We start from the raw sequence: 10,458 nt of genomic DNA on the forward strand, positions 1-10,458 counted from the left end.
TTGATGCCAGAAATTTGGTAATTTAAAACATATTTAATTTAAATAAGCAGAATATAGTTCTTCTAAATTTATTTATTTGTTAACTAACAAACAAAACATGAGAAATTAAAACAATATTATTGACCACAATAATGTAATATCATTGAAGACATTCATCTGGATCCAATCTCAAATATTAGTCATTTTTAAATATTTTTTTATCTTCTAATGTGAATCATCCAAAAATTACCAAATCATTCTTAAAAACAGTTTCTGCCATTTGATTTCCTAGGACTGTTTTTGTATGTGTATGCTCCCTAAACTTGTGGAATATCCAGCACTGTCGTTAATATCACACCCATAAGTGTCATACTAGCCCACTGAGCTATTTTATCTTTTGTGTATTTTTATGATAGATAAAAGAAAGCCCATTGTTAATGCTCTGTGTGGAGGACTTTGTAATCCATTTTGTCTGTAATCATTTTTCGATAGGACTACAAGTGTGTACTAATGTATGATAATAGGCACTTAATACAGTTCGCCCTTCAAATCGAGACTACCTTAGGGTCATGACATTTGGAATGGTCTCTTGCTTTGGTCTCCAATATATAGAGGGTTATCTTTGTGATTGAAGATTGTTATTTTGTTCCTTGAAGAAGTGGTCTCAAACTAGAGGGGTTTATTAGAGGGGTGTGGAATTGGTGGGTGCATAGTATATTAATTTGAGTTCATCACAGTAGTTCCAAATTAGAGGCGGTTCGCAGTGGAAACAGTTTGGTTTGCCAAACTCGAGGTCGCGGTTTCAATCCTTCGCTGTGCATTTTGCTTGTGTCCTTGAGCAAGGCACTTTCTGTACATTGCTTCAGTCTGCCCAACTGTATAAATGGTTGCCAGCGAATTGCTGGGAGTACCTGCGGTGGACTAGCGTTCCACCCAGGGTGAGATCACACCCTCATCTGCTTCACGCTACTTAAAACTGGGGATAAGCTCCGGGGCTATGGGCCATAGTGGCTTGGGAATGATTTACTTAGTCCCAAACAAATACCTGTCAGCAAATTACTGTAGCTTCAGGCAAAATTACTCTCTTTAAAATGCCCTGTAGGCAAACTAACACGTCAGCGCAAACATGGCAGTGAAAGTGCATTTGGCCAATAAATAGTATGTAAGCTAAAATGGAAAAAATTTCAAGTAATATTGTAGGCGATTTTATTCATACAGTGATACTACATTTGCTGTCGTTTTTACTATTGAATAAAAATTCAAGTTACTCTTAAAAGTACTATACTGGTAATTAAATTCAAGTCCTTATATATACTCTAAAGGATTAAGCATTTTTCCATGGCTTCCTAAAACCACATCCTATTGGCTGCTGGCTTGTCTGAGTAGCTTAATTCACAAAGACATATTAGTAACCTCACTCAAGTCAATTCCACAATTGTTGATGAACTGTGGAGCAGTGATGTTCTGTATATCGTATAGTGTTGACGATGTCCATTCCAATGTTTAGTCCGCTTGGCGTTGTTCGCCAAACTCAGCAGATGAGTTTTTAGGTCACTCAATATCATATTTTTTCGCAATTAGTACCGTACATTCTATGCTAAGGTTGGTAAAATGTTATTGTCTTTACCTTCATGTAATCTGACCTATATAATAACATTAAGATGAGTACAGTATATGCAAGTTAGGACTTCTAGAGTTTTCTGTCAATATGTTTTCTTTATAATATTTTGTGATTTATTAAAATGTATTAATCTGAGGTGCTTAAGTGAATAGGAAATGAACTGGCAAATAAAGGTGGCCAATGTATTATTAATTACTAGTCCAGTTAATGTGGTACTGTATATACTGTAGTATGTATGTGGCAAAGACAAGCCAAACCAGCCACTCGTTGCAAAGGATTTCATGATAGTATCTGAATGAGAACTGCCCGAAATCATAAACTTTGCAGGCTGATTTCTGAAATATTGTTCTTTAAATGCTTGTCATAAGGAAATGTCGGATTTGAATTATTTTTTTACCGTTTTATAGCTCTTATTTTACTCTTTAACTTAAAATAGTAACTCAAAATCAATTTTCCAATGAGTGACTGGTTTGGCTTGTCTTTGCCACATATAATTTTTTTATCTTAATATTTTTGCAATGTATTATTTTTAATAATTGGACTACAGTTGTAGTTTATCTTTATTTTTTTTACATTGTATTAAGCCCTCTTTAGTTAAAGTAAAGTGCAAATAGAGGCAGTTTGTGCAATATGGGCTATATAAATAGCAATTTATTATTATCATTAAATATGTATTTAAGTATTTATTTAGGGTTTTTTTTTTCCTAGACAGGAAGAGGGTATAAGAATTACTTTTCTTAAAAATGAAAAGGCTTTCGTTTATTTACAGTTTATTTTTTTAATTATAAAATCCTTAAATTTATTAAGGGTCATTAAAATAATATACAAATGTTACTGTTTATGTTAATTGGCAGGGAAATATTTATTTTTTTCAAGTACAAGTTATTTTATTTCACAACAAAACAAGTGTTGATAAATTTTCTATAAAGTAAATTAAAATGTCAATATAAAATTATAATAGTAGTTATAGCAATAGTTATAATAATAATTTATTTATTTATTTATTTAACTTTCGTTATACTGACTCAAATATACTGGCTCAAATATACTGGCTCAATGCAAAGGCACTGGTTTTCGTTGTGGTCCAGTTACATAACATAAAATACAAAAATTGAAAAATTGAAAAGAAAAATTTAGGAAAATTAAACAAAGGAGTTAATTACAAAAATAGATGACTTAATTACAAAAGTAGAGGACATAATCACAAAAATAGAAGAGAGACCAAAATTCAGAGCATTTTTAAATGTGTATTGGTTAAAATTCTGGAAATCCCTAGCTATATTGCTAGGTAGTTGGTTCCACTTCATGGATGCAAGGTAATGAAAAGTTTGTTTTCCTTGACATACTTTCATTGTTGAACTACAAGATGATTATTTGTCTGGCTTCTAGTGTTTTTATCATTTTCAAGGAAAACAAACATATTAATTAGATAGGAGGGAGCAAGTCCTTGAAGGTTAAAAGTTAAAAATAATAATTGGTCTCTATTTTTCAGAGTTTGCCAGTTCAACAAATTTAAAATATCATTAATTGGTGTTCTAATATCACATGAAAGTAATATTCTTCCTAAGGGTTTTTAACAGAACTTGTAAGCTATTAGGTAATCGTATGGAACAGTTTGACCATACACAAGAACAATAATCAAATAAATGTAAAACAATAGTTTTAGCTAACATCTTAAGAATAAATTGAGGTACAAAATATCTGATACGACGACGGATGACACCAATCCTTTTAGAAACTTTAGAAGATAAGCTTTCAATGTGTTTGTTCCATGTAAGCTGCGGGTCAAAAGTAACACCCAGGTATTTAAAAAAATCAACTCTGTCAATGGAGTCATTATTATAGCTCACAGTAACATTATTAAATTTTAGAATATTCTGTGTTGTTCCAAAAATCATAAAATTAGTCTTTTTAATATTTAGTGTCAGGTGATTTTTATTGAACCAATTAACTATTTTGTCAAGATTATGATTTAATTCATTCTGAAGTATTAATGGGTCAGATGAACTACACAGCAGAGTGGTGTCATCGGTGTACATAACAGATTTACAAGAAACACTGTTTGGGAGAGAATTCACATAAATTATAAAAAGTAGTGGTCCCCAATATGGAACCTTGCGGGATACTAATACAAATATTTTTACAATCAGACTTATCAGAATTAATACAAACAACTTGTGACTGATTTCTTAAATATCAATTAAACATCTCTAAGGCAATATCACTATAATACCATATTTTATCAATTAAATTTACGTGATTGACTGTGTCGAAGGCTTTTTTCAGGTCAAGAAAAAGCGCAGCAGTTACATTACCTTTGACAGTGTTTTTGAGAATATAATCAGTGACAATGACATCAAGCAAAGTGGTATTATATGAGTAGAGTGGTTTTCTTAAACCCAGACTGAGATTCGTTTAGGATATTATTTTCAGTAAGGTAGCTATACAATTGATCATGAACTGCTCATTCAAGGATCTTAGATATCATTGGTAACACAGAGATTGGCCTATAATTATTTTGGTCACTCTTATTACCATCTTTAAAAATGGGGGTGACTTTTGCACATTTCCATTCATCAGGAAATGAAGATGTTGATAATGATAGATTGAAAATATAAGATAGAGAATCACAAACAAGTTTGAGTAGTTTACAATCAATTCCATCAAGAACTTTAGCTTTACTGGATGAAAATTTACAAATTTCATCGAAAACAAACTCTTTTGTGATAAAATCAAATTCAAACTTATCTAAAATGTTATGATCAATTCGTGAATCAGTATGCTTGTATACAGGGAAGTTAGAAGAAAGATTTATTCCAACTGAAGTAAAGTGGCTGTTGAAAATATTGGCAGTTTCTTTATCATTTGTTGTGTATCCGTCTTTAGTACAAACTTTGTTGATCTTTTGATTATTTTTAGAAATTAATTTATGTATGGTGTCCCAAAGCTTCTTTTGATTTTTAGCATTATTCTTAATCGAGTCAGTTATGCTTTTTCTTTTAAGATTTTGATTTAGTAATAATAATAATAATAATAATAATAATAATAATAATAATAATAATAATAATAATAATAATAAGCAGCACTCAGTAGAGAGCATATCTCCGCCCACCGCAAATTCCTTTCTATAAAATATGTCTCCCAAAGTGTGGGCAAATTTCACACCCAAGTTTGGATCTTCACCAACACTTAATAATTTCTTCCTTGTAACTTGGTTAAACTGTTAAACTTTCATGAAAGTTTCATTCAGACCAGTTGATTAGTTTTTTAAATATCTGGTGTGGGACGTTTTCTTTTGAATAGTCCTTATATCCACACCCTACTTCGGGTTGTCACCAAAATTTAATCACCTCATTCTTAGGGTATATATAACACCCCAGTAATTTCCATTTAGATCTGTGCAGCCGTTTTTGAGATATTTTGAACACAACACACACACAACCTTAGCACTTTAAATGACCCTCAAATTCACAACCCAGATTGTCACCAACAACTTCATAATAATTTCTTCCTTGTAACTTGGTTAAACTCTCACGAACTTTCATTCAGATCAGTTGATTAGTTTTTTTAAATATCTTGTCTGGAACGTTTTCCTAGACACAAACTTACATGACTGAAAACATATCCTGGCAGAGATAATAATAATAATAAACTAGTAATAATAAAAATAACAATAAAAAAACAATAAAATAATAAAAATAAAAAATAGAGAAAAACAAATTGCACGAGTGTGTGAGATTGGCACACTTTTAATTTCTGTGATATGATCAGTTTTTTTGACAAAAGCACCCAATGTTTACATGAAATCATGGTAGCCCTTAAAATCCATAATACATTCTGGGTGACTAATCGAGGCCTACTGTATCTCTGGAACACTTTTGTTCATACCGTTAGTAAGAACAAGATTTTATATCTATTGGTAATATTAATACTATAAAAATGGATCTAAATATACAAAAAGTTTCATATTTGGCATTATAGATTTTAGGAGAAACAAAAACAGATGACAAAAGCAAAAACAAAAATTGAATTTTAAGATTAATTTAAATAATGATGGTCCGGGAAAAGGTGAAATTGCTGCAACTGTAGAACAAGTCGGTTCCTTAACTCCTTTGTTCCATATTCTATTAGAATCTTTAATGGCTGGTTGGCTTAAACACATTATCTTTATGTAATGTATTGTTGTATATATTGTACTGTAGACTTTATGTTGGAATTTATATCTAACACTTCCTTTATATTTATGTTTGACTTTTTAATTTTTTCATGTGACGTAATATCCAAATGTAATTTCCTTTCGGACAAAAAAGTTATCTTGTATCTTGTACAGTATCTTGTGTATGATTAGTATGGCGATAATTATTTCAAAATTAAAAAGGGTATTTACCGTAATTGGATCTCTTTTGAAATATAATATAAGGAACAATCACTGAAAAATGTCAGAATAACAATAGCTTTCATTGTAATTATCAATAATGTTATCAAACACATTTTATAGTCCAAGAGGCAGATTGACATACAATAGTTATTGGATAACACTTTTATATCAGTGGCACACATTAGACAATGCATACAAAGATAAACAAAGTATATAAAATCATAATGCAACAAAATTATAAAATGATTTTCTTTAGCTAAATAAAAACAGATTTGTATTGCTTATACAAAGAAACTTGTTATTATTCTTTATAATTTATTATTCTATATAATTTACATCATACGATTCCTCATTTTATTTTTCAACATAACAAATCTTTTTTCTCCCTCTATATGAAACAGAAAGAAAAGAACTGCTCACAAATTTTGAAGCAATTGCAACTGATATGCTTTAGCCAAAGACTTCTTTATTTTTTAATTTTAATATTTTATATGATATAAAGATATATAAAATAGTGAAACATACTAAAATTTATAGTGAAATGTTTACTTATACAACGTTTAGTATATATTAAACATTTAATTATAATTCCTGGATCATTAAAAGAAAAATAAATAAAACAGGATGTAATTGAAAGATTTTATTTCTACATTTGAAAATTATTTTAAAATAATCTTTTTTAAAATGTTGACATATTTGGCTTAGAATTAAATTAGAATTAGTGGAATTAAACTTTCTTATCGATCTAATTGGAAATCGTTTTTTTTTTAATGTGAACAATGGTTTTCAATCATGGAGGAAGTGTACAGCTGTATCACTGTAAAAGGAACAAAAATTATAGAATTGTATGACTTTCGTTGCTACAGTATAGTGATCTTGAATATACAATAGGATAGCATGACATAGTATACCTTTTACCACAAAATGAGTCACTACATATCACCTGAGATGTCAATTATATATAAACCCAAAATAGATTTTAACCTGAATTTTGGTGAAAATTTGTTTTCACCATTTTTTTTTGTCTATGCCCCCTTGGGGGCATATGATGTCATCTGGCAGTTAAAGGTGGCTTAAGGGGTAAATCGGGTGGAGGTGAATGATGGGTCATGAAGTATGTTGGGAGGTAAAAAAGGAAAAAAAGAAGAAAAAAAGAAAGAAAAAGAAAAAAAATGATAGCCCACAACACCTCAAATGTTATTTTCGGGCGTCTAGAACACAAAAATTTTTCGTGGGGCATGTCCCCGGACCCCCTAGGTCATTTTTGTCTCGATCGGCCAAAATTTCGGCCTTTCCTTTCGGCCCCCCCCCCCCCTTTTGGACATCTCTGGATCCGCCCCTGCAAATGTCATAAAAGAAAATACAACATGACACATTTCCTGATTAACTTTGTTTATCAATTCAAAAACCAGATTTAAATCTTTTAAATACAATAATATTGTTGAAAAACATGTGGTTTATCTTTGAAGTGTTTTTGTCCATGATCCCTACTTCTGTATAATTAATGATTTTATACTTGCATTGACATTAATACAAGGTTTTTCTTAAATTTTTTTTTCAGTACCATAGAAGACATGCGCATGAGGATGATAAACTAATAGTTTTGTTATTGGGCCTTATAATTAATTTAGTATTTCAAGTATTTTTTATTCATTAAATTTGCAGGTAAAACTGTATTACAGTATATTTATGTTTACATAAATTTAAGAAGTACAATAAATTTAAGAAAATAAAAAGAACAATCAACCTACAATTAAAAACAACTATAAAAAAAAAAGCGCACACGCATACATAAAAACAAATTACACAACAATAAAAATGCATGAATGAAATGAAAAAGTAGGTAGTTAAAAATTGTACATTAAAAATATTTAAAAAGCAGTTCAATAAGTGTGGTGAAAAAAACCCAATAAAACAAAAGGTGATAAGATTATGTACTAACAATATAATAGATCTATATACACACATTAAAAAAAAATCCTGCCATTCAAAATAAGATTTTAAATTTGAAGAATTTTTTTTTTACTAATATTTATTTATTAAGTCTAGTAAAATACATAAGTTGGCTGTCCTGAAAGCATTTAGTTTGTGACCTTTCCTCCACAAATGGTTTACTGTGTCTTTTAAACATGCTGTTCCTGTGTTTACTATAATTAGTATGAATGTTTCCATGTTTGTAATTATAATTGTTTTTGCTAAGGGTTTTTATTTTTATATTGTTATTTTACTTAATTTTGTTGTTTGTCATTATTTTGCTTGTTGATTATTTGAATGTACCAATTGATTGTGTCCTTTTAAAATCATATTTTCTCTCAAATATCAATAAAAATACCAATAATAAGTATTTAGAAGGATTAGTCCCAGTTAAATTTGAAAATACATTTTTTATTATACAGTATTTATTACAATATCACATGTTTGCCTCTTAAAATCTATTATTTCTATCTTAAGAAATCACCTATCCTCAAATAGGTTAATAGAGCATATTTTTTTTTTTTAAATATCACTGCTTGTCCTTAAACTTGACTACTGGTCATTCATGCAGTATCTGATCATCAGTTAGTACAAGGTTATACTATTCATCACACAGGATATCTTTATTCAATATGTAAGTAAACCTTAAACAAAACCGAATGAGCAGTTAAACTTAATACCGTACCTGAGTACTTAAAAACCCACACTATTAATAATTAATTGATTTATGAATATGTGAATAAATACCAAAGTACCGTAAATACCAAATGAAATTAATGAAGCGCTGGTCTTGAATAAGTGCAGCTCGCTCACAAGTAAGCGCCACACCAATGCCAGTTGTTGCTAAGTGCCACGCTAAATACTACCAAAACGTTTTAAGTGCTACGGCACTTATTGGAATATTTACGGTAATCATTACTAAATTAATTCCTTTCACTACAGTACATTAGTGTTAATAAAAATAATATAAACAAAGGTAATGTTATTAAAAAATAATCATAAATAATATATGTTTGATAATTTTTTTTTTATAAATATAATTAATATTATAACAAATCAGGCTTTTATACGTTGTCATATTTTTTTGTTTGATTTTATGTAGTTATTTTTTTTTTCTATTTGTTTTTACCTCGTATTAATTTCAATAAGCCAATTCATAGTTCTAACTGTGCATGTCCGTAGTGAAAGTTAATCAACATAAAAAAAATCATGCTTATTTCATTATATTATGTTTTGTTTGCCAGTTAAAGAAATGAAATTGAAGTGAAATTAATACCAAACTAAAATTAATTAATTTGAAAAGTGACATGCGTAGAAAAACGTTCATTAGAACCCGAAGAATGTTACTTCAATTTCAGTACCAGTATGTATGAAAAAGTAAGGAATTCCTTGAATAAAATAGACTTCCTTGAATAAGTGGACCCTAATTTTCCTTGAATAATGGACCATAATAAAATAAGGAAATGAAACATTTAATAAGAATATTTGAGGCCTTTCTAGATCTATTTTAAAGATGCAAGGTGAAACAAATTTTGAATAATGAGGTAGTAGGTCTACACTTAATCGATTCGTACCCTAGCCTTTGTAGATTAAATCATCACATGGTACCAGTCTGTACCAAAAATGTTATTAATGTATTCTCTCAAATGCTTAAAGAAATTTTCATTTCTCTGATGAATGTCTTTCAAAATAGTAAACTCATGACAATTCATCGTACTGTGTAAATTTACATGGCATTTCAACTACTTGGGCTAGCTACTGCAGCAACAATTCACATACACACAGCTAAATGTTAATACATGCACTAATCCTATCACTATAGCAATTGTTGACTACTATAACAGTTTCATAATAAAACTAACATTAAAACACACACATTGATTTATACTAAAGGTTACACTCATGTGTTAAAAAAATTCCTTCAGGCCTTGCTGGCCCTCAGCATTAATCATTATATCAATTTCCACTAGTGTTACAATACACTAACTATTTCAGAAATAATCATATCAATATGATACTTAATACTTACTTTTTGTATGTGTATATAATGATGCTTTTTTTAATGATTGGTTTTATATTTGGATGTTTTCTTTTTGCTTTTTTGTTGTCGTAAATTTAAATCATCATTTTTGCTGCCATATTGTATTATTTAAGAAAGTATAATACATACTCCAAGTATTGAAATACACGCCATCGTGTTGGGTTTCAATATTTCGACATTAATTATATCATCATCAGGAATGAAAAAATTATCCATATTAGCAAGCTTATATGCACTAGTACCAACAGTGTTTAACCAATCAAAACATTACCTCTAGTAGGTGACATAGCAGTGATTTAAACAAAAGATCAAAGCATTCTTACTCTAATAATGATCAAAGATACCTACAAAAACTAAGAAAGCTCTTTTGAAGCTCTGAGCCCATTGTTAAGCAAAGGGTGTAGTCTACGTATAGCGAACGCTTCTTTAAACAATAGGATAGACCAGTTTCGGGAGCTGTCAATA

At 29.7% G+C, this 10,458-nt stretch overlaps 1 protein-coding gene across 1 annotated transcript in view; it reads left to right on the top strand.

The window, feature by feature from the left end:
* Positions 1 to 1,428: 1,428 nt before the first annotated feature.
* LOC117112358 overlaps positions 1,429 to 10,458 on the top strand; it is a 30,179-nt gene continuing 21,149 nt past the window's right edge. Inside the window, exon 1 of the transcript XR_004446022.1 lies at positions 1,429 to 1,581. The gene's annotated coding sequence lies outside the window, so the exon portion shown is untranslated. The remainder of the gene's footprint in view (positions 1,582 to 10,458) is intronic.

The sequence above is a fragment of the Anneissia japonica genome, unplaced genomic scaffold, assembly GCF_011630105.1.
Source record: "Anneissia japonica isolate Jap-2015-1 unplaced genomic scaffold, ASM1163010v1 scaffold581_len1011336_cov187, whole genome shotgun sequence".
In the NCBI taxonomy this organism is placed as follows: domain Eukaryota; kingdom Metazoa; phylum Echinodermata; class Crinoidea; order Comatulida; family Comatulidae; genus Anneissia; species Anneissia japonica.